Consider the following 27896-nt stretch of genomic DNA (forward strand, 5'->3'; position numbering starts at 1 on the left):
GAAGTTCCTGTCAGGACGGAGCTGCTTGTAGAAGGGATGAGCTGCTCTGGTAAATGCGTACTGCTGACTCCTAATTTCCTTCACCCTAGAAAAGTTCAGCCTAGATCTCTGATGAAATGCCGTGGCTGCTCGGATTGGGGGAAATTACGTCGGAGGAACCGCGATTCCTTCGCCTGGGACCCTGCTGGTTATCGCGCTTGCCCTGCGCCACTGTTTATACTAAGGTGACGTGTCTCCCGAGCGAGCGCAGACAACAGATCTGCGCGTCGTGAGGTGACAGAAGCGCTGCGCGTGTAGAAAGTTTGTCAATGGGTCCGCAATCAGCCCCTTTACTCGTCACTCAATTTTGCCAAAATAGCGCCGCAACAGTTCGTTTTTCACTGTTCACACGACGTCACTCTCCAATAAACGACAGAATACCCCCTGTGCCCGACCTGACACACGAGTGAACCTCCTTGCTCACAAAACCTTTGAGCTTGAACGCAGCTCCTCTCATGGACTCGCTTTCATCCGAGTCAAACAGCACCCCCTGTGCCCGACCTGGCACACGAATGAACTTCCATCCACACAGAACCTAGTGCTTAAACGCAGCTCCTCACAATGACTCGCTTTCGCCTGACGTAGGCATGCTTAGCAATCAGTTCACGGTAACTCCTTCACAGCGTTGCTTTTCACACTGATGATACACGCGTCAGACCACAGCAAAAAATCACTTATCTCTTTCTGCTGATCACCATGGACTCCGAGATACTTCCGTTGACAAGTAATCAATTCACTCCAGGGGAACGGCATCCACTGTCCGTGGCACAGTCTCCTCACCTCGTCGCCATAAAAATGTAGTAATGATGAAACGATGTGGGTAGTTAGAATACTTTATTCATGAAGTAGAAACCTTCAAATGCCGTCAGCTTGTCATCAAGGAACTCGGCTGCTATGTCAACATTCCATGGCGAGCGCCGAGCTGTCAGAGAGGACTATACCAAGGTGTGGGGGAGGATAGGGGGGAACGGGAAAAAGGGCGAGTGGATCGTTCCAAGTTGCAACAGGATGTCAGCCGGGGTCCTGGGATTCCTGAGGGGGCTCAACAGCCGTGGCCTACTGGGCTATGCTGAGTCACCTGTGAATGACAAACACCCATTGCAATGTTGCACAGCCAGAGTGCATCTGGTAACACACAGCACGCCATATCAGTAGGCACACTCACCCACAATCCAAGCACGCTCGGGATGCAGATTCTCCATCATCCGTGGCACCATGCTGTTCCACATGATGTACGAATCATGCGCCGAGCCTGGATACTTCGCACATATATGATAAATGGTCATGTCCGCAAGGCACACCACCTGCACATTGATGGAATGATAATGTTTGCGGTTCCTATAAATGTGCTCCGTCGCCTGTGGTGCCACCACACCTACATGGGTGCAATCGATGGCACCAACAACATGTGGGATGCGCCCAAGGGGATAGAAGTCCCCCTTCATGGCAGCCAATTCTCCTCCCCTAGGGAAATGGATGTAGCGATTCCGATACAGCATCATGGCAGCAAGAACATCCCTCAGCAACATGCTGAACATGGGCTGCGACATCCCTCCAGCGCTAGCCACGGTCTCCTGGAAGGAACCTGTCGCAAAGAAGTAGAGTGCTGCCATCACCTTGTATGTGGGTGTGAATGCCGTTGGATAGTGGCGGCGAGGCTACAGGTGAGGCTCCAATAGATCACACAGGATCTTCAGTGTTGGTCTATCCAGGCGGAATTTCCGTATTATTGTCTCATTCTCCATGTCCTCCAGCACTGTCAGGTGACGTAGGAGATTTGGCCTCCTCCTAGTTGAGATGTAAAATTTGAAATGTCAGTGACAACCATCATGAGATGGCCACAGCACATAACATCAATGATATCATGGAAAAACATCGACTGCCTGAGAGATGCATGGCACACAAGGTTTCATGGCTAGCCTTTTGATACACACAGAGGGCACACCTCTCCACTGACAATACACAAGTGCCACAAACACATCGGAGAATGTGAATGCGCACATACTGGAGAACACAATTCACATGTGCAGGCAAGGTGCTGCAACATCCGCCATGTAAGTAAGGAAAGTACCATGTCTGTATCATACCCATCTGCTGTACCTGTCACACCTCAATTCATCATATAAACTCTGCACACATCCATCAACACAATCATCACAGTATAAGGAAAATGTTCTGTTGTGTGCATGAGCTGTTGTGAATGCACCAGTCTGATACGATACAATGCAGTGACATAAGCCTTGTCAAGGTCAAAACTTACCCAACAACAAATTGATTAGTACCACATTATGAACAGCAGCTCAAGAGTGTCAAGCATCATCAGCCATGAAATGCATAACTAACATGGCAGGGACCACAGATCAAAGTGTGTCACTCTGAACGTGCGTCCACCTGTGGATGACATGGAAGTATGGCATTGTGTGTACAATGATGTGCCCTTCACCATGTTGCTGCTGTGTACTGATACAGTGTTCAGGATTGACATAGCCATGAATGGGTATGAAAATAGTGGTACCAACCACCTGTCCCCGTCGGTGTGACACCAGCACCACCCCCGTCACAAGTGCGGAAGCCATTGGCATATGGACATGTGTACATGGCGGTGGGCATGCTCCGCCAGCGCGTAGGCGGTCATTGGATGCATTTGAATGATGCACCATCGCGGAGGCGCACCTCGGGCACCTGCGGTGCATCACCGCCATGGAGCATTGCCTACAGCCAATGGGATCGATGATCGCGGTGGCATGATGCAGATTTGAAAAATGCCAAAGGTGTGCTCCACCAGCGCGTAGGCGGTCATTGGATGCATTTGAATGATGCACCATCGCGGTAGCGCACCCCGGGCACCCGCGGTGCATCACCGCCATGGAGCATTGCCTACAGCCAATGGGAGCGATGATCGCGGTGGCATGAGGCAGATTTGAAAAACGCGGAAGGTGTGCTCCGCCAGTGTGTAGGCAGTCATTGGATGATTTTGAAAGAGGCAGACCTGGACAAACAATTGGTGCTGCTTTGCAGCTTACAGACAACCCCAGGGGGCTATATGTTTGTAGGAGTGAGCCACACATTTCCACTGCTCACAGAGCCTGCTGCCTGGGACCCTCTCCTGCTGCTGCCTGAAGAGCCTGCTGCCTGGGACCCTCTCCTGCTGCTGCCTTCTGAGCCTGCTGCCTGGGACCCTCTCCTTCTGCTGCCTTCTGAGCCTGCTGCCTGGGACCCTCTCCTGCTGCTGCCTTCTGAGCCTGCTGCCTGGGACCCTCTCCTGCTGCTGCCTGAAGAGCCTGCTGCCTGGGACCCTCTCATGCTGCTGCCTCCTGAGCCTGCTGCCTGGGACCCTCTCCTGCCTGAAGAGCCTGCTGCCTGGGACCCTTCACCACTCACTTCCGCCGCAGGTGTTCCATGTCCACAGGGATGGCAAGGACGGAGAAGATCCATGCCAGTCCATTCACCAGCGAGGAGCTAGAGGTCCTTGTGAACGAGGTGCTGGCACAGTACCCAAGGCTGTTTGGTGGTCCCAATGTTGTGGTAAGTCACCATGAAGGTAGCCGTTGGGCAGAGGGGTGTCAGACGTGTAGTTGTGCTGCTGCAGTATATGCCTGAGGGTGTGGGGTTGTGTCAAACACTGACAGACAAGCTGACTCCAGGGCGAGGGAGTGTGTGTGTCACAATGTCACTCTTTCCCATGCCTGCACCTGTATGTGTGAGTGGGGAGTGTTACATTGTCAGCCATACAGAGCCACCAAATGTTTGCCATGTAGGTGCCAGGACATTAATTGCTTGTGTGAGTATTTCTGTGTGCCCCTGTTGTCTGACTCAGTGTGACCCAGGGAGTCGGACCAGTGGCTGCCCACACAAATGAAAAACACCACCAGACTTACATGTTCCTTGCACCAGTTCCTTCCCACTGAATAATAGATATGCCACATCTGTGCCCTGTGTAATTGGAGACTTACAGACTTCTGTCGATGCAAATTATGTTGATGCATCTTGCATTTGTGAGATCATCCTGGACCCTCTACGCCCCAATGTGTGCATGCAATCACATCTGTGTGGGCCATGCAAAGTGCCCTTGTGAGGGGTCCCCCAGTTTGGGACGGAGGGAGGTCACAATAGGTCCTGAGTCTGGGTCTTGCTACTGTACTGATAGATGTTGGTACCTGACATTGTGGAACTGGTCATTAACCCTTCTTTACTCTCATACATGCAGCTCAAGGTAAACCAGCGTAAGGCCGTGTGGAGGGCCATTGCGGCAAAGGTGCGAGCCCTGGGGGTATCCAACAGCCGACGCACACACTGCCACAAGAGGTGGGACGACATCAGTTGGCTTGCAAAAACCGTGGCTGAGATGACATTGGGGATGCTACCACACACAGGGCGTTTGGCATGGCGCAGAATGACTCCAGTGATGGGCCGCATCTTGGCAGTGACTCATCCAGACCTGGATGCATGTCTGAAGGAGCATGGCAAGCAAGGCAGGGCTGGTGAGTATCTGGGGAGCGTGACTTTTTCTTGGAGTGGATGCATGTGTACAGGGCCGGTGGCAGCGGTGAGCCATGCGATGTGCGTGTGTTGCTGTGCTGTGCTGTGTCATGTGAGTGGCTGCTGTGATGTGTGTTTGTGTCAGGTATTGTGCCACCCTGCCCTTACTGAGCAGATACTCCCTGCTGTACTTTCCCATTGCCAGATGTGTTAGGCTCCACATGGTCATTCAGCTTTGGGATGGTGTGGGTGATCTATTATGGGGTGAACAGCAGTGTCCACTTGCTGAGTGTGAATTCATGTATGCCTACTTTGCCTGCACCATGATCGTTGGTGCCCCAACATCTGCAAATAATGTGCCCCAGATTATCACATGGTGCTTGCTATGGCCTATGTGGCATTGGGGACTGTGATGTCGTAATAGGTGTGTGTGTTGTCCCCTCATGTTCCCTGGAGGTCTGTTAGTGGTAACAAGTGTTGTACCCTCATCATGTCACAAGGTGTGGGCAGGCCAAGTTGTGTGTGTGGTACACTTCATCTACGGGCAGGGTGTAATGCTGTGTGGCATCAACATGGCTCACTCATGGCAGATATTCAGCATTGCAGGCACTGCTGTGGTCTCTGTTCTGTGTAGCTGCACAGTGATTGCAGGGGATGGTGGTTACCATGTAGATTTGGGCCTCTCTTGTAGTGCATTGTCTTGAATTCGTGTGACCAGATGATGACACTGATGACACTTACACAACCCTCTGCGGGGGACAGAAGTATGCAGGAGGAATCCGTGGCTGAGACACAGAGTACCAGATCATCTGATGCCAGCGGGGATTCATCCATGCTGGCAGGCACAGGGGATGGGGAGTCTGCATCATCATCTACCACCTGGCACCGCTGCACCTGCACCTGTCCCCCCAGCTGCCCTCACTGCAGAGTGTGTAGAGCTCCTGCGCCAGCTCTGTGTGGGCCAGACTGCCCTGCTCAATGCCTTCAGTGACCATGACAAGAAACTAGGCCAGGTGGCTGCATACATGGAGGGCATACACTCTGACGTGGGTGGGCTACACCGTACAGTCCAGGCGTTGTCATCCACAGTGACGTCAGCCCTTCAACAGGCACATGCTCCCATTGCAGCTCTGGTGCCTTTGTCCACCCCCCAGTCAGTGGCCACATCACGTGACAGTGACCACGGTTCACCTGCATCACCAAAAAGATACAGCACAAGGAACACACAACAGACACAAGCCAGGCACTCCCGCCCACATACACGATCCCCACTGAAGAGCAGGGCCACCCCACAATGCACAGACAAGAGCCAGTCAGGGAAGATCAAGGCCAGGCGATGGTTGTATGACGTTACAACGCATGCTTTTACCACGCATGCTGTTACAACGCAGTTTTTACAACGCATGCTGTTACAACGCATAGCGCTTTGTGGTGCTGGATAGTGAATAGTTTAATTTACTATTCCAACTCCAGTCCCCGTGGATAGTAGGGAAGGTGTTGGATAGTAAATTAAAACTATTCCCTATCCTAGAGTGCCCCCCAGCGCAACGCGTTGTAATGGTTTTCGTTGTAAAACCTGCGTTGTAAAAGCACTGCGTTGTAAAAGATTCGTTGTAAAGGATGTTTCCCCCAGGCGATCAATGAGGCAGATATCAGGCTTGCATGCCGCAGAGGCGTCACCAGCAAAAGACTCTCCTGTCACAGAAACTTCACACAGACCTACCCATGCAGTGTCTGTGTCCACTGAGGAAGTGTTGCATATCAGGGGTACACCTAGGAAGAGCACAGGGACACATCCACCCACCTCATCTACCCCAATTCAGAGTCCATTGAAGCAGGTGGATGAGGGCACTGTAGAGACCACCCCTGCCAAGAAGTCAAAGGAGGGCACTGTAGGGGGAACACTTGGCAAGAAGGCAAAGGAGGGCACTGTGGAGACCACCCCTGGCACAAAGGCAAAGCAGGGCACTGAGGAGACCACCCCTAGCACAAAGGCAAAGCAGGGCACTGTAGACACCACCCCTGGCACAAAGGCAAAGCAGGGCACTGTAGACACCACCCCTGGCACAAAGGCAAAGCAGGGCACTGTAGTCACCACCCCAGCACAAATGCAAAGCAGGGCACTGTGGAGACCACCCCTGGCAAAAAGGCAAAGCAGGGCACTGTAGACACCACCCCTGGCACAAAGGCAAAGCACGGCACTGTAGACACCACCCCTGGCACAAAGGCAAAGCAGGGCACTGTAGACACCACCCCTGGCACAAAGGCAAAGCAGGGCACTGTAGGGGGTACACCAGGCAAAGAGGGGAAGGAGGTCCTGAGGCGTAGCCAGACCAAGCGCTCCGCAGGATCCAGCATATCACCAGAGGTAGTGCCAGTGTCTGCATCTGATGTGGGACAGTTGGTGTGTGTGCCTGTTGCGTCATCCACACTTCCCATCAACCCCAAGGCAGGGAAGCCAATTCATATTCCCAAAAAGTGGAAGGGCACCCCTCCAACCTCTCCCACCCACACTGTGTCAGAAGTCTGCATGACTCCACCTCCACGTGCCACTATGCCACCTGGTCCATACAGCCCTCCAGCTTGCCAAGCCACTGTTAGCCCCACATCACCTGGGGCTCTGTCACCCCAGTTGAGTGGACCTGCTGTCACCGACACACAGCCAGGTCCAAGTCTGCATGACTTCCAGGAGTGAGTTGACATCCCCCTCATGCGCCTGTGCCTCATACAGGTGTGCTAGTCCTGACCATTGTTTACAAGCATGGACACTGGCCCTGTTGCTTTGCTGTGTTGGCCTCTCACCTGCCATGGACACTGGCCCTGTTGCTCTGCTGTGTCGTGCTCTCACCTGTGCCTTGGACACTGGCCCTGTTGCTCTGCTGTGTTTGCCTCTCACCTGTGCTCTGGACACTGGCCCTGTTGCTCTGCTGTGTTGGCCTCTCACCTGCCATGGACACTGGCCCTGTTGCTCTGCTGTGTCATGCTCTCACCTGTGCCTTGGACACTGGCCCTGTTGCTCTGCTGTGTTGGCCTCTCACCTGTGCCTTGGACACTGGCCCTGTTGCTCTGCTGTGTTGGCCTCTCACCTGCCATGGACACTGGCCCTGTTGCTCTGCTGTGTTGGCCTCTCACCTGCAATGGACACTGGCCCTGTTGCTCTGCTGTTTCGTGCTCTCACCTGTGCCTTATCCACTGGCTTTGTTGCTCTGCTGTGTTGGCCTCTCACCTGCCATGGACACTGGCCCTGTTGCTCTGCTGTGTCGTGCTCTCACCTGTGCCTTGGACACTGGCCCTGTTGCTCTGCTGTGTTGGCCTCTCCCCTGTGCTATGGACACTGGCCTTCCTGTTTGTGTTTCACCTGTGCATGGTATATAGCATTTTTGCATCATTTTGAGCCTTGCAGTTGTCTACTATTGTTGTACCGCTGCATCTGTGCAATATGTGAATTAATACAGTTACTTCTGGTGTGTGTTTTGTCGGTGTCCTTGCTGATTAAAGTTCTGTTTCTGTTCACATTTGATTGCCTGTGCACCATGCTCCATGTATCACTTCGACATTGCAAGGCTCTTTGCAGCCATCATAATTTTGGGCAGGGGTGACAGGGTCTTAAGTCCATTCTGAGCCAGCAAATTGTGTGATCTGTGATGGCTATTTTACCTGGCATGCAGTCATCTTCTTAGTGATTTGCTGTTGTTGCCTACACTGTTCACATGTGTGGTTGGGGGACACTGCCAGCACAGGGTGTGATGCTGTGCAAATGTTTCGAAGCTGGCTGGGATATGTAATGAAGTATGTGTGTGGATTGCTTTCTGTGTGCCCAGCCTTGTATGTGTATGGTCATCTTGTGTTGGGCCTTGGTCCTTGGTCCTGGTGCCATGGCCTACATGAGATGCGTGGTGTTGGGTGTAGCAGAGGTGTGCAGTGTGAAGGGTGTCAGTTTGTAGTGGATGTGTGTTTGCCCCTCTCTTGTGTGAGACACACATGTGTCACCCAGGAGTTGTATGCCTGTTGTTTGTTTTGTCTTGCCCTGGGTAGAGGATTGTATGCACTTGTGTGAGCTGTTTGTAGTGCACTGTGCTGTGTGTTGGTGTGTCCATGGTGTTGTGTGAGACTCCTCCTTGTTGTGTTTGTCTCTTTGGAGTGTACAAAGTGTGTGAGTTGCACATCAGTGTTGTGTTTGATTGGTCCTCAATGTGTCTTGGGTGTTCTTGTGTGAACTGTCTGGCCCTGCTGCTCCACACTGGCATTGTGTTTGTGTTTGTCATGCATTGCAGGCATATGGTGGATTTTCCACTCCTGTATGGCATGGTGTGTGTGTTTTTAGGCCATCCCCTATGTGTGCCACTTGTGCTTGGCCATAGTGGGTGTTCCGTCCCTCTATTTGTGTGTGGTACACCCCTTACATGTCTGCTACTGACATGCAGGCTGTTTAACTTAGATGTCAGCTTTCCCCTTGGTTTCCATGTGTGTGTGCCTCCCCCTCACTTCATATGTGGGCTTGTGCTTTGTGGTGCAGTTCTTGGGCCATAGGTGTTGTTCCACTCTGGACATTGCCCCAATGGTTTATGTGTGCTGTCCTTGTGCTATTGGTCATTCTGTAGTGGTCATGTGGACTTCAGCTGTGTGTGCTGGCCAGTGCTCTGGTGGAGGTGGCTGTGCTCTTGTATCCCAGAGTGGTGCATATGTAGTTGTTGCGTTGGATGTGTGGATGTAAGGTGTGGTATTGCTTCCGTTCCTGGGTGTGGTGTTGTATTTGTGCAGTGCTGATTTGTGGTGTGTGATGCGGTTGTGTCAATCATGCCTGTTAGGCAGACAATGCTTGTCGTGCATGCGGTGCTGTGTGTATGTGGCCTTGGCATTGCCTGATGTGCATCCCCTGATGTCTTGTGGTGTTTGTTGATTGAGGTTTCATGTGTATCAGTGATGGGTTTGATGTGGCTGTGTGTGTTGGTCCAGATGCACTTCTTGTGTGATTTGTGTTTTGGTGTGTGTGTTTTGTTCCTTAGTGATGTTGTTGTGTACTCTTGTTGTGTCTGTTCTCCCATTGATTTCCCCCAGTTTGGCTGACAGGGTATGTGTGTTTCTGTTGGAGTTCAGTATGTGTTCCTGTATTGTTTGTGTGTTTTTCTTGTGCAGGCATCGGTTGTGGCATCCCTGTGTGTGTGTTGTGTTTGTGGCTACATCCAGGGTGTGTGTTTGTTTGTGTGTGTGTGTGTTGGCAAGGATTGTGAGCCTTGAGTGTGTGTGGCCGTTATGTTGTGTGTTCCTTGTCCACCACTCCTGCAGTGGCTGTCTGCCTGGTTGTGTGTTGTGTGGTGCAGGGAGTGTGTATTGTGCTTGTTGTTGCAGTGCTTGTTGGTGTGCATGGGGGTGCACGGGATGGGCACCTGGCCCATGGGTTGATGGGGTGTGTTGCTGTGTGGTTGGGGGCTGTGTATCCCTGTGGTGTTTGTGCCCTGCCCATGCCTTGGAGTGGCCCTGCCTTCTGCATAGTGCGCATGTGTTGACCGCGGCAGTGACGTGACCGGGACCGGGACCAGGACGTTGCTGCTGATTGGCGGTCGATGTTGTCCCGGATGCTGAGGGGTGCCTTGTTGTGAGGTGGGTGATGTGTGGGTGCCCGTATGGATGTGTTGTGTCCCCCAGCAGGGTCTCTGTGTGGTGATTGGACCCTGTGTCGGCATGTGTGTTGTGTGTTGCATTTGTGTAGTTGCGTACCTGCGGCGTCATCCGCGGCGGCCCCTCTGACGATAGTGTTGTAGGAGGTACATCACCGGATGCATATGGAGGGCTGGGTTCATGGCGTTCATGACCGGGTCTCGCCGTTCACGCTCCGCTGTCGACTTTCCGCCTGCTCAGGCTGGGCGGTGTCTCCGCTGCGCTGCGTCAGCTTGTTTGGGCCATCCTAATTTGTCGAGCGGTGTGGACGTCATTCGGCACGGCGGAGAGTCTCGATTGGCTCCCGCCGCCGCGGTGGCGGGGGCACTTTGATGGCGGTGTACATCGCTCCGCGGCGGACGGGAAATGACCTATGTTTACCTATCCTAATGTGGCGGACGTGAGTTCCGCTGCTCGCGGGCAGAAAAAGCTGTTTTTCCGCCCCGCCACCACACGATGGTGCCACCGCCCGACATCCTAATGGACCCCTTAGTATCTACTGGACGCACTTTTTAGTGTCTGAACGGCAGGAAGTAAAGTTTGCTATGTGCGGTTGCTCAAGGACTCAAGAGACTAAATGTATATTTCACGGACTACTATAGTCATCTTTAAGCCTGTAACGTGGTCGGCTGGTTCTTGGGTGTCCATTCTCTAGAATGCAATGCAAATATCATCTGACATGCCTATGCTCTGCAGTTTTAGCATATTTTTCAGTTCGTTTTACAAAATGTTTGACAACATCACCCCAATGGAACAAAGCAAGATAATTTAGTCGTTACACAATGTACTTTGTTTTATTTCTAAAGCTTGATTGTTAACAATTACCCATAAGGAAAAATGAAATACTATGGTGTTTTGTGCAGATGATTAACCTAAACATTTCTGTCTTAACCGCATCGCTGCGGCGGCTTTTCCCGCTGTGTGCGGCGGTTTTAAAAAACCCGCGGTTCATGACGAGCTCAGCTCGTCATGAGCGCACGGCAGGTAACGCTCATGACGAGCTGAGCTCTTCATCAGCCTGGAAGGGGTTAAAGCATGTTTAAAAACATACAGAATGTATAAATCTTCAAATTACTATTGCAACCTGTCCTGGTAGTACACAGATACCTCGACAGATTATGTTTGCCAGGTAGTCAGGTTTCATCATTATGTTATGAAGGGTGGTGTGCAGACACACACGCACACACACCACATGCACACACGCACACGCACGCACACACACATCTAATACAGGGATTACGAGTTGAAGTCCTTGGAACAGAAGCGTACATGCAGGGAATTGGAAATACGGGGCTCTTTGTCTTGCTGCACGTGATTCTCTATGAAGGGCCTTTGCTGCTGCCCTTTCCGACCTGCTCCAAGCAGCTGAAGCAGGCCAGGGCATAACGCTTGTGGTTCTACCTAGTGCATTTCACTCCCAATTCAAATCAGGCCCATTATTCTTGCCCCCAGTTATTTCGGGTGCAGGGACTCCCAGAATGCACAGGAGCGATATCTTCAGGAGGATAATAAATTGTAATGAAGGTCTACTTGTTCAGCACCATATATAATTGGATTTTAAGATACTTAAATGCAAACTAAAGAAAACGATTTGGCAAGGATTTTGAGTTCAGGGTGAATGAGCCAATCCGCCATCTTTGATTAGCCTGAGAAAATGTATGGATTTTGTGCTGCCACGTGACCTTCCACACAGATGACAGCAAAGCAATATAAGTTATGTCTGCAGGGGAGAGGGCCAGATGCGGCCTGACAAATAATGTCTAATGCAGAGCGAGCTGAGCAAATTACTCGTGTTCGGAAATTACGGCACTTTTAATTAAATACGTGGCTCGCAATGCCTGCTAATGCATGCACAATTATTAGATTAGAGTAGAAGCCACATCCATAAAACAAACGTTAAACTATTACTCTGAGTGGAAAAAGAGCACCAAAAGTGACTTTATAATTGAGAACAGCAAACAGTCCGCAGTAAGGTTTAATCATTAGCAACCTACATTACATTACGAAAATGTGGCTGTGTTTTTTTTAATAGATAAATATAGAGGGATCTTTTCTCCAAATACCTTGCATGACTAATTGGATATTTAAGCTCCTATAGCTTTCGGTTGCATCAGAAATGTCATGTTCTTATGCTAAAGCATTCAATTTGCATAATTGTATTTTATACTGCAAACAAGGAAGGAGTTGCGTGCATGCATTAATATTTCGAAAGCATTACGTTTATTCTGATAACAAATCCGAATATGCTAACCTTTCAAGATTACATAAAACACCCATATGAATACATTAATTGTGGCTTTATCTGTACAGATCAACGCATAATACGATATATGATGGGCAGGGCTCCAGATTGCTATTCATGCCACCAAAACCTTACGGGTGGCAGAAATGCCATCTGATAATTTGATATGAAGTGGAATCACAATAATTTTGACGTTGACAGCAACACACTAAGGGGCATATTTACAAGACCCTATCACAGGAACATCAGATTTCTCGACGTTCCTGTGGCGATAGGGGCTTCACCTTATTTACAAGGCAGTGTTAAGCCACATTACATGGCTTAACGGCTTGTAAATAAGGCTCCCTTTCCCGCTATACTTAGTGTGAAAGGGGAGGGCAATGGGTGTTGCGGTGTGCGTTTCGCCGCAAAATCCATTGATGTTGTCGCTGCTCCATATTTGCAAGGGTGGGGAAATATGGGGCAAAGCAAAAATTAAGATTAAAAAATGTGGTTTTAACACGGCGCAACTAGGAGAAATGCTTTATTTCTGCTCATTTTTCCTGTTTCTATGTGTGCTGCATTGTGCAGTACACATAGAAACAGGAAAACACAATGCATGTTAGTTTATGTGCAGGAAGGCCTCCCTTCCTGCACATAAACAATAATCTTAAAAATGATGAGTTGCAAATTCTATGTTTAACACAGATAAATATTCTCAATTTTTCTAAACCTGTGTGGAGACTTTTTGTGGTGTATTCATTGTGCGACTGTGTGGGTATGTTGCACAAATACTTTGCACAGTGCCTCCTAAGCTAAGCCTGCCTGCTCTGTGCCAAGCTACCAGATTATGAGCACAGGTTAATTTAAAGTTTATATCTAGCTTATCCTGAATAGGAATGAGGTCCCTACTTGGACAGGGTTCAAACCTCTGCCAACTAGACACCCAATTTCTAACATTGGTGTGATCAGCGGTGAGGCTAGGACTTGTGATTGTGCAATACCATAGAGTAATTCAGTGTTCTCTACAACTCCATACCAAATACCAATTTGTTCCTTTCTAAATTCTCCCTGATTGGCTGTCTTGATTTTTCTGCTAAATTATTTCGCTCTCTGGAGAAGCCCCACCTGCCCCTGTAGAAATTGAGTTTGAGCAAGTCGAGGTAGAATGCTATTCTGTGCAGCAGCTGAAAGATTTCTGCAAGGAAATGTTTCTGCAAGGGGCTTTACCAGAAAGGTAAAGCTACAGAAAGCTGATGGCCTGAGCAGAGACCCAGAGTACAACGGATGACATCCCAGAGGAGGAGCAGGAGATTCCTGAGGAGTAAGGTGAACTGATTCCGGAGTCTGGAACTGCCTGTGGAAGGCGCCAACATCTTGCCAGGAGCAGTAGTGGCTACCAGAGCAGGGAGCAGCCTCTCCTCAAACAGCTTATCCTTAGAGGAGATGGCAGACAGCAGGGACGAGCAAAATGTAAAGTGGAGCTTGCCAAGTTAGAGCAGGTGGAAAAGCTTGCCAAACTAAAATTGGAGAAAGAACAAGCTCTGGAGGAAAGACGGTTAGCTCTACAGGAGAGGAAGATGTCCTATGAGCTAAACCCCAGAGAGCTGGATATAAGAGCCCTACAAGTGGGGTCCAGCAACAGCAATGGTGGCAGCATACCTACAGTGGCCACCGGTGGGTCTGAAGTCGGGATCCCAAAGGATTTGGTGCTCAGTTTTGTGGGGGGGGGGATGACACACATAAATGGTTTGCAGTCTATAAAGTGGCTCTGAGAGTGAACAAGGTCCCAGAGGAGTTCTGAGGTGGTAGTTTGTGGAGGTATAGCCCATGGTGGGGAGGGACACACTCTTGAAACTATAGGCAGAGGACCAGCAATGCTACACTGCAATGAATGCTATACTAGTCAGTAAGCTTGGACTTACCCCTGAGAGGTATAGGCTATGGGCAGTGTCATGCCACCACTCATGCCGCCCCTTGTCACCCCTAAAACCTCAACATTAACAGTTTTGTAGAGGTTTATGTAAGTTTTAGAAAGAGCTTCTTCCCACTTTAAAACCCACCCTTGTCCCGTGCATCCTGCACACCATGGTTATTTGTAGGTAAAAGATATGTTTCCTGAACTGTGGCGTGTGTAGTGATCTTTGACTTAAGTATTAGGAACACTGTATTGCACTATTTTCATAAATAATGTTATGTTAAGTTTTATTGATGTATTCTGAACTCAAGTGCACCGGAGTACGTTTGTGATCAAAGCTCAGAAGCAAGTGACAATAGAATCAAAGTTTGCGGGAAAGCGACGGCTTTCCTCAGATATGAAACTGCAGGCGATGAGGTGTTCGGCGAGAAGAAAAGCAATTAGAAGAATGCACGTTAGGTGACGTGCCCAAGACGTCGACGGCCGTTTTTGGGTGTGGTAAGGCTATATATTGCCACACCCAACGTCCAGAAGACGGTTTGCCTTCCGTTACAGAACTGAGACAATGCCCCGCTTACCTGTGATTCGTCGAGGGATTCCCGTCTTCTTCTTTCGACGCTCCTAGCTTTGTCTCAGCATTCATCAAACTGCAAAGACAAGAAGAAACAATGAAAGACCAACATTTTCACCAGAAACAATCCACACTTTACAATACTACAAGGATGCGACGCTTGACATTTTTAGATTGCAGGTAGGGAATATTTTAAATAATGATAAAGTAGAAAAATTGCTAGTGAGTTAGAATTTATGTAGAGAAATTCAATATTGGAAGGGAGTTAGTCACTATTTGTCCTTGTTGCTTCGTCGGTCGACAACTAGGAGCAGCTAGCGTCCCTGATCCGGCCCTCCTCCTTGAATGCTAATCAAATAGCCTTAGTGTATAACAATAACAATGTTTGGCTCGAGTCAGAAGCGTTCGCGCACGCTGAAAGGGAAGGAGGAAATAATTTATTTTATGCTAAATGGAGTGATTTACAAACCGGGGTAAGTATTGAGGGATGTATATTTGGTTATAACTCGGTGCATGGTGTAGCGTACTGGGGGTGAATTGGATGTTTAACAAGTTGTAGACGCAAGGGCAAACAAATGAAATTAAAATATCACAACGCTCAGAATATGATGCACGTTATTTATAAATGGTTTGAAATTGTGGCTGTATTTGATTAAGCTATGAAATAAGTTTAAAATGAAGGATGTTATGAAGATAATGATGTCAGCTAAAAACGTTTTATTTCTATTACATTGTAGATGCCCCTGATGAAGGGAATCTAGTTCCTGAAATGCATTGGGTTATTTTAATAAAGCTATGGTTTGTGGAACCCACGTTTGATTCCTGAGCCTTTGTGAGTTTCATACGTCTAAAATATTGAGTAAAATGAATTGAACAGAAAAGAGTGTAAAAAGAGTAAAATGAAAAATAAACGGTGAAACAAAGTACAAAATTAACACATAAGAAATTGATTCATTCGATTCAAACCAAGGTGTGGCCGTGCAGCCTGTTGGATTCTGTAAGAATTTTCCTCTTGTGGAGATATATCGTTGCAGCGCATAGAGACGAAGCGCATAGTGGGTTTTGCACGCCGTTAAAAGAACAACGGTCATAGAAAGGACTAAAAAATGAGGATGAAGAGGAGTGCATCTCTTTTCTCTAGACTCTTCCTACATGAATGGCATGTAGAAGGAGAATCCACCAAGTAGTTCTGTAGGGCTTAGAAGAAGGGTCCAAACCTTGAGGCATGAGGAAATAATGCCGAAGCCCAAGCAGCAGGTGATGTGTCTGGGAGTTATCATATTTACTGGGAGGACAACCACCTTTACAGTGAGCCTAAGGCTTCTGTGCATAGACCAGCAAGGGCCCGGGTGGTCTCCCAATGTTATAGGGCCTTCCTACTGTTCTCCGGGCAGGACACTTGGGCCAAGACAAGACCTTTGCAAGTGTTGTCCCACATTTGTTTTAGCCCAAGATCAGGGCGTCTTTAGATGCATTATGCCGGACCTGTGTAACCTGCCAGGCTAGTTGGAAGACAGGGTAACGTCTTAAAGCCTCTCTTAACCCACTGCCAGTCATTGGCACACCCTTTTAGAGGGAGGGCATCAACATTGGAGGGCCTATGGATCCCCAGACTGCTTCAGGTTATAGGTTCATCCTGGTTCTAGAGGATAGTGCCACTCGGTACCCAGAGGCAAATCCTTTGAGGATCATGACTGCACTTGCAGTGGCAAAGACCCTGATGGGTATTTTTACTTGAGTGGGTTTTCTCAAGCAAGTAGTGTCTGATCGGGCACAAACCTCACGTCTGCTTATATGCAGTCAATGTGGAAGGAATGCAGAGTAACCTATCAGTTGTCTACTCCTTACAATCCACAAACCAATGCACTTGCTGATTCAACAAGACCCTGAAAGGCATGATCAGAGGCCTGCCTGAGGTCCTGAGGAATAAGTGGTACATCTACTTGCCATTCCTGATGTTTGCTAACAGGGAGTTACCACAGAAGTGAGTGAGCTTCATCCCCTTTGAGTTTCTGTACAGACACCCTGTTAGGAAACTCTGATTCTGGTGAAGGACAGATGGGAGCAATCATCCCAAGAGAACTCCCCAGTATGTAGTGTGCTGCATGCTGGCCTTCAGAATTCAGATGGCAAAGTTGTGGAAGCAAGCTTCTGACATCTTTAAAGCTTTTCAGGATGCGATTAAAAAGTAATAGGACCAAAATTCTACCACTGTGGAATTACAGCCCGGACGAAAAGTGTGGGTTATGGAACCTGTGGAATCCAGGGCCCTCCAGGACCTCTGGACTGGTCACCACAAGGTGATTAAGATGAAGGGCAAGGCTACCTACCTGGTGGACCTTAAGACCCTCAGGCAACCCCATAGGATGCTTCATATCAATCCCCTCAAATGCCACTTTGAGAGATCTGAGATCACCATGGTGTTGGTGACAGATGAAGAAAAGGAAGAGCAGAGTGAACCTCTCCCTGACCTCTTGGACTGCAGGGAGAAAGATGGGTCTGAGGAAGGATTGATCCTTTCCCCCACTATAACTTCTGAACAGCAGAGTGACTGTTGCAAATTGTTGGGGCAGTAATCTTCTGTCATGTAGTTGCCACTAATAAGTAGGAACTGCATGTTTGTGGATGACATAAACTTATCAATGGTGCCAGACTGATTCCGTGCAACCCCCCAGGAAATGTAGTACATTATACCAGCTAGCTCACAATGCCTTCATAAGCCCCCCTAAACCTAGACAAGGAGCAAACAGTTCTTGCAACTGCTGAACATGACAACCCTGTTCCCACATTAAGCGTGGTGACAGACCTCGGACCTTATGCTCATACACCTCTGCTCTCTTTTGCTCAGAGAAATATACAAAGAATACATAAAGGGACATTTTCAATGTTTATTAACCTGATATGATTCTTCTATAGAACATATGTGTTGCAATGATCAAACCCAACACCCTACCAAGGGGTTGAAACGCCGTCGACACGAGTACAAAAATACCACATATAGCTGGTGTTATCAGACATCCTCGCTGTTCTATATCAATTGGTCCTTTTCAGTACATATGGAAACCGTTTTTTACTAAACCACTGTACATAATTGATCACTGGTTCCATGATTCACTTGTGTATGCACTGCACATAATTTAGAATTTCTAAAAATTCCTAAAGAAATGATATATTCACATATCAATGTCTTCTTTTTTGTTGCAAATATAAACATTGAATGTGTTTAATTGTGTAATAATGAGTACATGGGCTGGACACTTGCCAATACGAGTTCCTCAGTTACATGGTAGCTTCACTGTACCCCAAGGTGTTTGGTACAAAACACCTTGTCTTAATAAACCCACACTGATGCCAGTGCTTGATTAATTAATAAATGCACCCAGAGAGCATTATAGAGATTTTCCCTGAAAACTCATTGACTACTAGTGTATGAACTGACTGGTCTCGCCAGCCGCCACCATAGACATGTTTCAAACCTCCTGAAGTGAGAACCCATGCTCTCTAAGGTTTGGAACAAAGCCTGCTCTGGGCAGAGGTGTTCAGAACCTCCAAACAGGAGGGACTTTCCAGTGTGGGTAGCTTCAAAAGCCCTGCCACCTTTGTGATGCGACCTCGGGCCTCTCCAGATAGTAGAGGTGCCCACCCCCCTGTCCTGACCCCACTTTTGGCAGCAGGAAAAACAGGAAAATAAGTAAGATTAGGAGGTATGTCCACATTCAGCCAGCACCACCCCTAGGGAGGGCCAGCTGATGTGAACCTCACTTTTCAGATTCCTCCAAGTTGTTTTGGACGGAATTAGCATTCCATGGTGATGGCGATGCCTACTTCCCTCTGGAAGTGGTCTTATAGATGGTGTATACATCCTAAAGGTAGGCAGCCCATTGGCTACGACCTGTCACTCCCCATAAATGCCCCTAAATTGAGTATTGAAGTGGCACACCTGAACACAGACACTCAGATTCGATGGATCAACAGGAGAAGGATGAAGAAGTGCCACTGCCTGGCAAGAACTGCAGGAGAATTATGGTCTTCAATGCAAAACCCTGCGGTCCTCAGCCCTCTCTCGATAATCACGACAGAGTGACCCATCCTGCAAGTTGAAGAACAACCAAATCCTTGGGTAGTCTGCCAGCACTTCAAAACTCACTAATAGTCTCCAATGGAGTAAAGGAGCTACTCCCCTGCAGTCCACAGGCACAGACAAGCAGAGTCCGGTCCACCACCTTGGAGTTCCCTGGTCCGACTGATGCCGCAGACAACCAGGAGATGGTACTTGAGTTTTGGAAGTACAGATCTGTTTCCCCTCCATATGTGAAAACAACAGGACCAACTGGAGCTGTGCAGCGCCAACCCTGCACCAACAGTGAGAGTCCAGTTTGGATTCTCACTTCACCAGGACCAAGTAGCCATCAAGGGGTGTCAGCATCACTTTGAGAATGGCCCATCTGCATCGATTGTGCCCCTACCATCAGTTTGTCCCTGATCCCGTTGTGCATCTTTGGGAAACTCAGCCGACCCAACCACTCTGACCTGTGTACCAGGTGTACCCCTTGCTTCAAGTTCTCTTGCGACCTTGCACTTTATTTGCAAGTACCCCTGTTTTAGGATGGCCCCCCCTTCATTGTAGTGTGCCAGCTACCAGCCTCACCAGCACCCTGCTCCTAGTAGAACCCAAGCAGTTACGGAAGAACTGCTGGTAGTACTTTGGATATTAGCCCACTACAACTCCAAACCCTGAAGGCAAACTCTATAAACCTACTGTACGTACCATTATGTATCTTTGACTTTTCCACCCATAGGGATACATTGTGCGGAAAAGCGCACAGGTTTGAACGTTTTACTTACCTGTGAATATTGCCATTGAAAACAGTATTTACCTTTGAACAAATTTCTTGATTTTAAACCATATATAAAAAGAAATTGTATTTTTCTCTTTTAGTTTCAGATTTATTCTTTGAGTGTATGTCTCATTTATTGCCTCTGTGAGTACAACAAATGCTTAGCACGACCCTCTGATAAGCCTAACTGCTCGCCAGCACTACATAAAAGAGAGCGTTAGTATTAGCTACTTTTGCCTCTGGAAACCAAGTGGGGACACACTGGACTCTCTGCACAGTGTACTTTATTTTAGTGCACGTTATAGACAGCTGGCTTCCTACACTTCCTGATTCAGACAGACCACAGGCCCCTCAAGTGGCTCATGGAAATGAGGGTGAGAATCCAACATTGTTGAGGTTGCCCATTTCCCTACAGTGTATGAACTTCAGGGTGAAACACAGACCAGGGGTAGACCACGCCATTGATGACCGTCTATCCAGATTTCTTCTCCTTAGTGTCGGGAATTTCCTAGAGGTTGGGTAGATGTTCCCTCTTTCCGCTGGGGAGGACACATGTTAGACCTTTTATCCTTAGGGTGGTCTTCCCCCAAACATTTTGCCTGTCCTCCACTTCTTTTTGCTGTAGAGTTCGGTTGGCCTTAGGACTCTGAGCACTTTACCACTACTAAACAGTGCTACAGAGCATGTGCTTCTCCCCTACATTTGGTAACATTAGTGTTTACCGGATTGGCATATTTAGTTGACTTGTCATAATATACCCAGGATTTTTAACTTTAATGCTAGTCATGGGCCTGCTGCACTGGTTGTGCCACCCATACAAGTAGCCTTTCAAACCTGTCTCAGGCCTGCCATTGCAGGGCATGAGTGTGCAGTTTACTGCCACTTAGACTTGTCATTTAAAACCACTTACCAAACCTTAAACTCCCCCTTTATTTCACATCGGTTACCCCTAAGTTAGGCCATAGGTAGGCTTAAGGACAGGGTGATATGTAAGTAAAATGTAAGATATGTATTTTTAAGTTTTAAAATGTCCTGGTAGTGACAAACATCTAAGTTCATTTTTCACTACTGTGAGGCCTACTCCTCTCATAGGCTGGCAATGGGATTTGCTCAAAACACTTTTAAGCTATAAAGCCTGTTTAGAAAGGAATAGCTAAACCATGCTTCATATCTTTTAAATAGTGGTGAAAATTCTTCTTTAGTGGTAAAGTTGGATTTGACATTACTAATTTAGAAATGCCACTTTTAGAAAGTGGCAATTTCTGTGCTCTTAACTTTGCTCTATGCGCCTGTGCCTGTGTCCAATACACGTCTGGGTTGGGTGACAGCTACACTTTGTGCACTCCCGCCAGAAAGCCACAAACAAAGGAAGGGTGGTTGTGTCAGAAGACTCATCTGCATTCTCAAAACCTTCCTGGACAGGAAGGGGGAGCGGGAACTCACACTTACATCTGATTAGGCTGTGTCCTGTTCATACAAAGGACTGATTGCCCCTCACATATAGCCTGACAGACAGGGCTGGAATGACATGGGATATGTGCACTTCAAGGAGCTGCTTTGAAGTCACTCCCCCCTACTTCAAAAGCACATTTGGGTAAAAGCACTGGGGCTCTGACTCTACCAGATCAGTACACTACTGGACCTGGGGAGAACTCTGCTGGAGGAAAGGCTGCTGTGCTGGAAGGATTGCCACTTGGTTGTGACTGACTGTTCTGAGGAACTGCTACTCTACTTTGCTGAGCTGCCCTGTTGCCTGTTGATCTTTGCCCTGCTGAGAACAAAGACTAGACCCAGAGTGACTCCAGGGGTCTGTTTTCCTTGATGTCTCAGGCCCATAATGGACTCCCCTCCTCCCCTGATGTTTCTGCAGGACTCTACATACTGTGGATCTAATTAAGGGCAGCCCAAATGCTGTCTGATAGGATGTACGTTGTTACAACACATGCTTTTACTACGCATGCCTTTACAACGCAGGTTTTTCAACGCAAGTCGTTACAATGAGTTGCGTTGGGGGTTGCTGGATAGTGAATAGTTTAATTTACTATTCCAACTCCAGTCCCCGTGGATAGTAGGGAAGGGGTTGGATAGTAAATTAAACTATTACCTATCCTAGAGTGACCCCCAGCGCAATTCGTTGTAATGACTTGCGTTGAAAAACCTGCTTTGTAAATGCACTGCATGGTAAAAGTTGCATCGTAAAGGATGTTTCCCGTCTGATATGCACCAGGGGTTCTACAATGGTTCAGCGCTTTGCTTTTGGCTCTCCAACGCTCTACAACAGTTCAGCGCTTCACTTGGGATCAACATCAGGAATCAACATAAAGTTAATCGACTTCAAGCACTTGGAAATAAACCAATCTGGAAAGAGAAAAGAAAAGAACAAGAATAGATGTAAGGGAAGGAGAATGAATGTCCCTATATCTAAATGTAATGGAAAAACCTGGTTTCTAGGAGCCACACCATGTAAAATGTATGAAAACTGCTTGTTTCTGCCAATGCAAGCAGGCCTGAAAGATAGTGAGACTGTCATTACCTCCTTTGCTACCTCTTTCATTCGGATTGGGCAGAGCAAGTGATTAAAGAAAAAAAAATGCGGACAAAGAATGCAACGTAATACATTGGATGGCCAAGTGAAGGATGTGGCCAGAGGGCCAATGTTTAACAACAGCTCGTAAAAGTCTGCGGGCACAGGAAAGGAAATTAACTCCTGTGCCTCAGAAACTGAAGAAATCTCCTGATTGTATAAAGAGTACGGATAGATCATCGGGCCAGGATGTGTCAGGGCATTCAGTATCATGTAGGGGGGCTGGTTAAATGAAATTCAGAATGGACCATTTTTATTTCTATGACCTTTTTGGCCAGGAGAAGCCAATTTGTGCAGATGAGTGCACGGGGTGTATTTTGAAAATAATTTCCTATAGTCCAGCAATGCAGGGGTAATGACTGGATCTGATTCACTGTTTAAAACAAGTTTGATTTTAGAGATGCTGTAACTAGTCAAGGACTGCTTTAATTGATATAATTTTAAACACAACTATTGTGAAGGGATTTTAACTGGCTAAAGAAAGGAAACAGTTTGAACTATGTTTAGGTCAGTTAATACATCAAAACAGATTAAGATGAGATAAAAAAGACTCCTTCAACAACAGCAAATATTGGCCTTTTAAAGCAGCTTAGGGCAAGTAAACTTCTAAGAACTGTTAGCAAGTGCCTAGCAAATCTGGCCACTCCACCTTCGAATACCTTGAAGCTGAACTTAAAATTCTAGGCACCCACTCTATTCATTTACACACTATCTACCACCCTCCTGGTGATGCACACCCCTTTATTAATAAACTTTCTGACTTGATTACACAATCCTCATTATCCGACTCAAAAAATCTCTTCCTTGGATAACTCAACCTTCACTTGAGCGACACCAAGGATCCTACTACCACCCTCTTCACAACCTTCTCGAGATCAATGACCTCAAACAACTTTGTCAGTCCTCCACCCACACCAAAGGAGCCATCCTGGATGCCATCATTACCCACAATGACTTAACACATTCCTTCTCCTATTCCTTCCCTAAACTACCCCCACACCTTCCCACCCCTACTCCTCTGGTACCCAACCTTCCATACTCACGACCAAAAAACAATGCCTCCTGGCATAATATCCTCCCTGTAACTGAGGACGAAGTCCACAGCATTATTACTAAACTAAAACCATCCTCCAATCCCAAAGACCCCCTGCCTCCTAATCTTGTCCAAGACCTAAAGCACATCATCATCCCGTCCTGACCTCAATCATCAACACCTCCCTTGCTACGGGAAGTGTCCATAGGTCCCTCCAACTTGGTCGAATCGCCCCCATAATCAAAAATGCTAATGCAGACCCTAATGACTTAAACAACCTCCGCCCCATCACTAACCTCCCCCTTCTTTCTAAAGCCCTTGAAAAATGTGTCTTGCTCCAATTAGGCAAACACATCGAAAAATTCAATCTTCAGGACCCCTTACAATCAGGCTTCAGATTAGGCTGCATCACTGAAACTGCCATACTAAACATTGTTGATGACATCCACCACTCCCTTGATAATGGTGAGACATGTCTTCTTATCCTCCTTGATCTCTCCGCAGATTTTGACACTGTTAACCACTCTGCCCTACTTAATGTGCTCAAAGATCGCTTCGGCCTCAATGGTACTACCCACAAATGGTTTTTCTCCTATCTTCAACATCGAACCCAACAAAATAAAATTCAGGACTTTCTATCTAAACCCACACCGGTCAACCTAGGAGTCCCCCAGGGATCTATTCTCTCACCTTCACTATTTAACCTCTTTATGGAACCCCTCACCCTCATTCTAAATCAAGCTGGTGTCAAATACCATCTTTATGCTGATGACACCCAGCTCTGTTACAAGATCAAATCCCACGCTGACATCATACACCTTAATACCACCCTCACTAAAATCCATTCCTGGTTCCACCGTAATCATCTCAAACTCAACACCCAAAAAACTGAAATCATCAATCAATCAATCAATCAAAGCATTTGTATAGCGCACTACTCACCCGGAGGGTCTCAAGGGGCTTGGGGAGGGGGGGTCTGCTACTGCTCGAACAGCCAGGTCTTGAGCTGCTTCCTGAAGGCGAGGTGGTCCTGAGTCAGGCGGAGGGGGGTCGGGAGGGAGTTCCAGGTCTTGGCGGCGAGGTAGGAGAAGGACCTTCCTCCTGTGGTGGCTCTTCGGATGCGGGGGACGGCGGCGAGGGCGTGGCCGGTCGATCAGAGCTGGCGTTTGGGAGCGTAGAAGTTGAGGCGGCTGTTGAGGTATCCTGGGCCTTGGTTGTGCAGGGCTTTGTGTGCGTGGGTGAGGAAACGGAAGGTGATTCTCTTGTTGACTGGGAGCCAGTGCAGGTCTCTCAGGTGTCCGGAGATGTGGTTGCGATGGGGGATGTCCAGGATGAGTCGTGCTGATGTGTTCTGGATCCGTTGGAGTCTCTTCTGAAGTTTGGCGGTGGTTCTGGCATAGAGGGAGTTGCCGTAGTCCAGTCGGCTGGTGACGAGGGCCTGGGTGACCGTCTTCCTGGTCTCGGTGGGGATCCACCGGAAGATCTTGCGTAGCATGCGTAGGATGTTGAAGCATGATGAGGAGACGGCGTTGACTTGTCTGGTCATGGAGAGGGAGGAGTCCAGGATGAAGCCCAGGTTGCGTGCGTGGTCTGTAGGTTTGGGTGCGCTGCCTAGTGCGGGGGGCCACCAGGAGTCATCCCAGGCGGAAGGTGAGGATCCTAGGATGAGGACTTCCGTCTTGTCCGAGTTCAGTTTCAGGCGGCTGTTCTTCATCCATTCGGCTACCTCTTTCATCCCTTCGTGTAGGTTGGCTCTGGCGGTGGCGAGGTCGTTGGTGAGGGAGAGGATCAGCTGGGTGTCGTCGGCGTAGGAGATGATGTTGAGGTTGTGCTGGCGTGCGATGGCTTCGAGGGGACTCATGTAGACGTTGAAGAGGGTTGGGCTGAGCGAGGAGCCTTGAGGAACGCCGCAGATGACTTTGGTGGCTTCTGATCTGAACGGGGGGAGGCGGACTCTCTGTGTCCTTCCGGCGAGGAAGGAGGTGGTCCACTCCAGTGCCTTCTCCTGGATTCCGACGTTGCTGAGACGCTGTACTAGGGTGCGGTGGCAGACAGTGTCGAAGGCCGTGGAGAGGTCAAGGAGGATGAGGGCCGCGTTTTCTCCATTGTCGAGCAGAGCTCGGATGTCATCGGTGGCTGCGATCAGGGCGGTCTCGGTGCTGTGGTTGGCCCGGAAGCCAGACTGCGAGATGTCGAGGGATCCGTTTGTCTCGAGGAAGGCGGCCAGCTGCTTGTTGACGGTCTTCTTGATGACTTTAGCTGGGAACGGGAGCAGCGAGATGGGTCGGTAGTTTTTGAGGTCGGTGGGGTCGGCTGATGGCTTCTTTAGTAGGGCGCTGGAAATCATCCTCATTTCCCCCAAAAACAACCCTCTCCCCATTCAAACTTGGATCCCCGACCTCAGTGCCCACAACTGCTCTCTCTCCTTGTCCAACTCAGTCAAATCTCTTGGTATCTCCATCGAAAACAGTCTAAACCTCAATGTCCACATCAACAATTCGGCTAAAGGAGCCCTTTTCACTCTCTGTCATCTCAAGAAAATCCAACCCTTTCTCCCAACTGAAGATTTTAAATTAGTGGTTCAATCCCTGGTCCTTTCACGAATCGATTACGGCAATGCCATCCTCACTGTGTCGTGTATTTCTATAGGTTCTGAATCAGTCCCCCTATTCCTGACCCTATTCTGGTTAAACTAACTATCAAGTTAACTAACAGTCAGCCCATGAGGCAAGAAAACCCCCATGATGCAGATACCGTTATCTGACGCAGTCACACTTCGGCACAGGAACGTGTTATCTGATTAGGTCATAACGCTTGAGATCTAATTAGACAAGCGACATTCCTCCAGCCCCTGATAAGGCATACGACGTTCTCATAACAAATCAAACCTATGACAACCTGGAAAATCCGTGCGGCCATTGTTTTGATTTCACAGAGAACTTTAGTAAAGAATGTGCTAACGAGCAAGTCGTATGACATCTTTATTGACGTATCTATGTCCATCCTTACGTCAATCTCGGCACCTTTAAGGTATAAATATTGCCGACCTTGCCCTATGCAAAGACACGCGTGGTGACAAGACGGAGCAGCCATACTTGCCGAAGCCGAGAGCAGAAGCAGACCCCGCTGGCAGCAGCCCCGCCTTCCTGACACGCTGAGAGACGCGCTGCTATCTCAAGCCGAGAGACCCAGCACCGGCGCTTCTGGGCAGCCCTCGCAGGCAGCCTGGAATATCGAGAGCAGAGAAAGAGATACCATTCCTCATTCATCCTAACTTCCAGGTACAGAACTGAATAACCCCTCACAGAGAATTCTTTAGTTATTCACTTGGCAAAAACAAACTTAACTTAAACTGTAACTTTCTATTCCCGCCCACGCATTAGACTTAGGTCAGGTACACGGGGTAGGCGTATTTAGAAACACCAGTTGAGTACGTTTAGTCAAATGTATATGTGTATGTAAATATATTTTAATCATTTTAAACATCATATGGCTCAGAAACCATATCAATGTTTTTACAGTATTATTTTATACTATTGCTTTTAATGTATGCACTTTACTTAACTATAAGTATTGCAATAATATCGATCCATTTCTCTTGTACGAGAAAAGAGACTGATCAATAAATAACACCTTTTTATTGAACACGCCCGTCTCTTCCTTTTCTCTACATTCTGATGAGACTAAGAATGCACGTACTGACTGAGTAAAATAATTGCCTTGTGCTCACACGACTCTCGAGATTGACTCTTGATTAGGGGAGAGCAAAGTTGTCATGTTCTATGGTTGTCAGAAACTAAATCCCTTCTTGTCTAATCAGGGAAGTTAATCCTTCCTTGAACATTCGAGAAAGTTTCTAGCGAACTCTGAGCTTAGCTGGCAAACCCAAAAATTAAGTCTAGTATCGACAGTAGTAGACCTAGTTAACGTCTGGTCTAGGCCTTTACTGCTGTAGGTACTATTCCAATGCGCAGAGCCTATTGGGAAAATAGGAGCTACACTACATGGCGCCCAACGTGTTTGGAAAGGGCGATAAAACGAACGTAAGACATTTATAGTAACTCAGTCGTGCTTTCTCACTCAGACCCCTTTTCCCATTATACTCCAAAGACGTCTGGAGTGGGTGAAAGGTTATATCCTCCAAAACCTCGCAGGAGGGAACTCCTATGTAAGGTTCTTGGTATAGTCAACGTTGAAGGATAAACAGTTCCAAAATATTGTGCATCTAATCTCTGTTTCCATAAAGAAACCTGATCTGCAAACAAACATAATACCATCCTGTCTGTAAAATGGCAGAGAGTGATGATGAAAGAGAGGCAGTTAGATTAGCAACTGAACTCGCAGATGCTGATGCTACCATGCAAGCAGCAGACGCGGATATAATACTCATTCCGGTCATCAAAAGGAGATCTATAACCTTAAAACTTATAGAAAATGGACTGACACCTAGAGGTGGCACAGTCATATTCGTAATCGAGGCACACGAATATCGGCAGACAGAGGTATACTATTCATGGATACATTTTCCGGCAGCAAATGCTGTAACAAAGTACTT

This window comes from Lissotriton helveticus, chromosome 1_1 (genome assembly GCF_964261635.1).
Source record: "Lissotriton helveticus chromosome 1_1, aLisHel1.1, whole genome shotgun sequence".
Taxonomy (NCBI): Eukaryota; Metazoa; Chordata; class Amphibia; order Caudata; family Salamandridae; genus Lissotriton; species Lissotriton helveticus.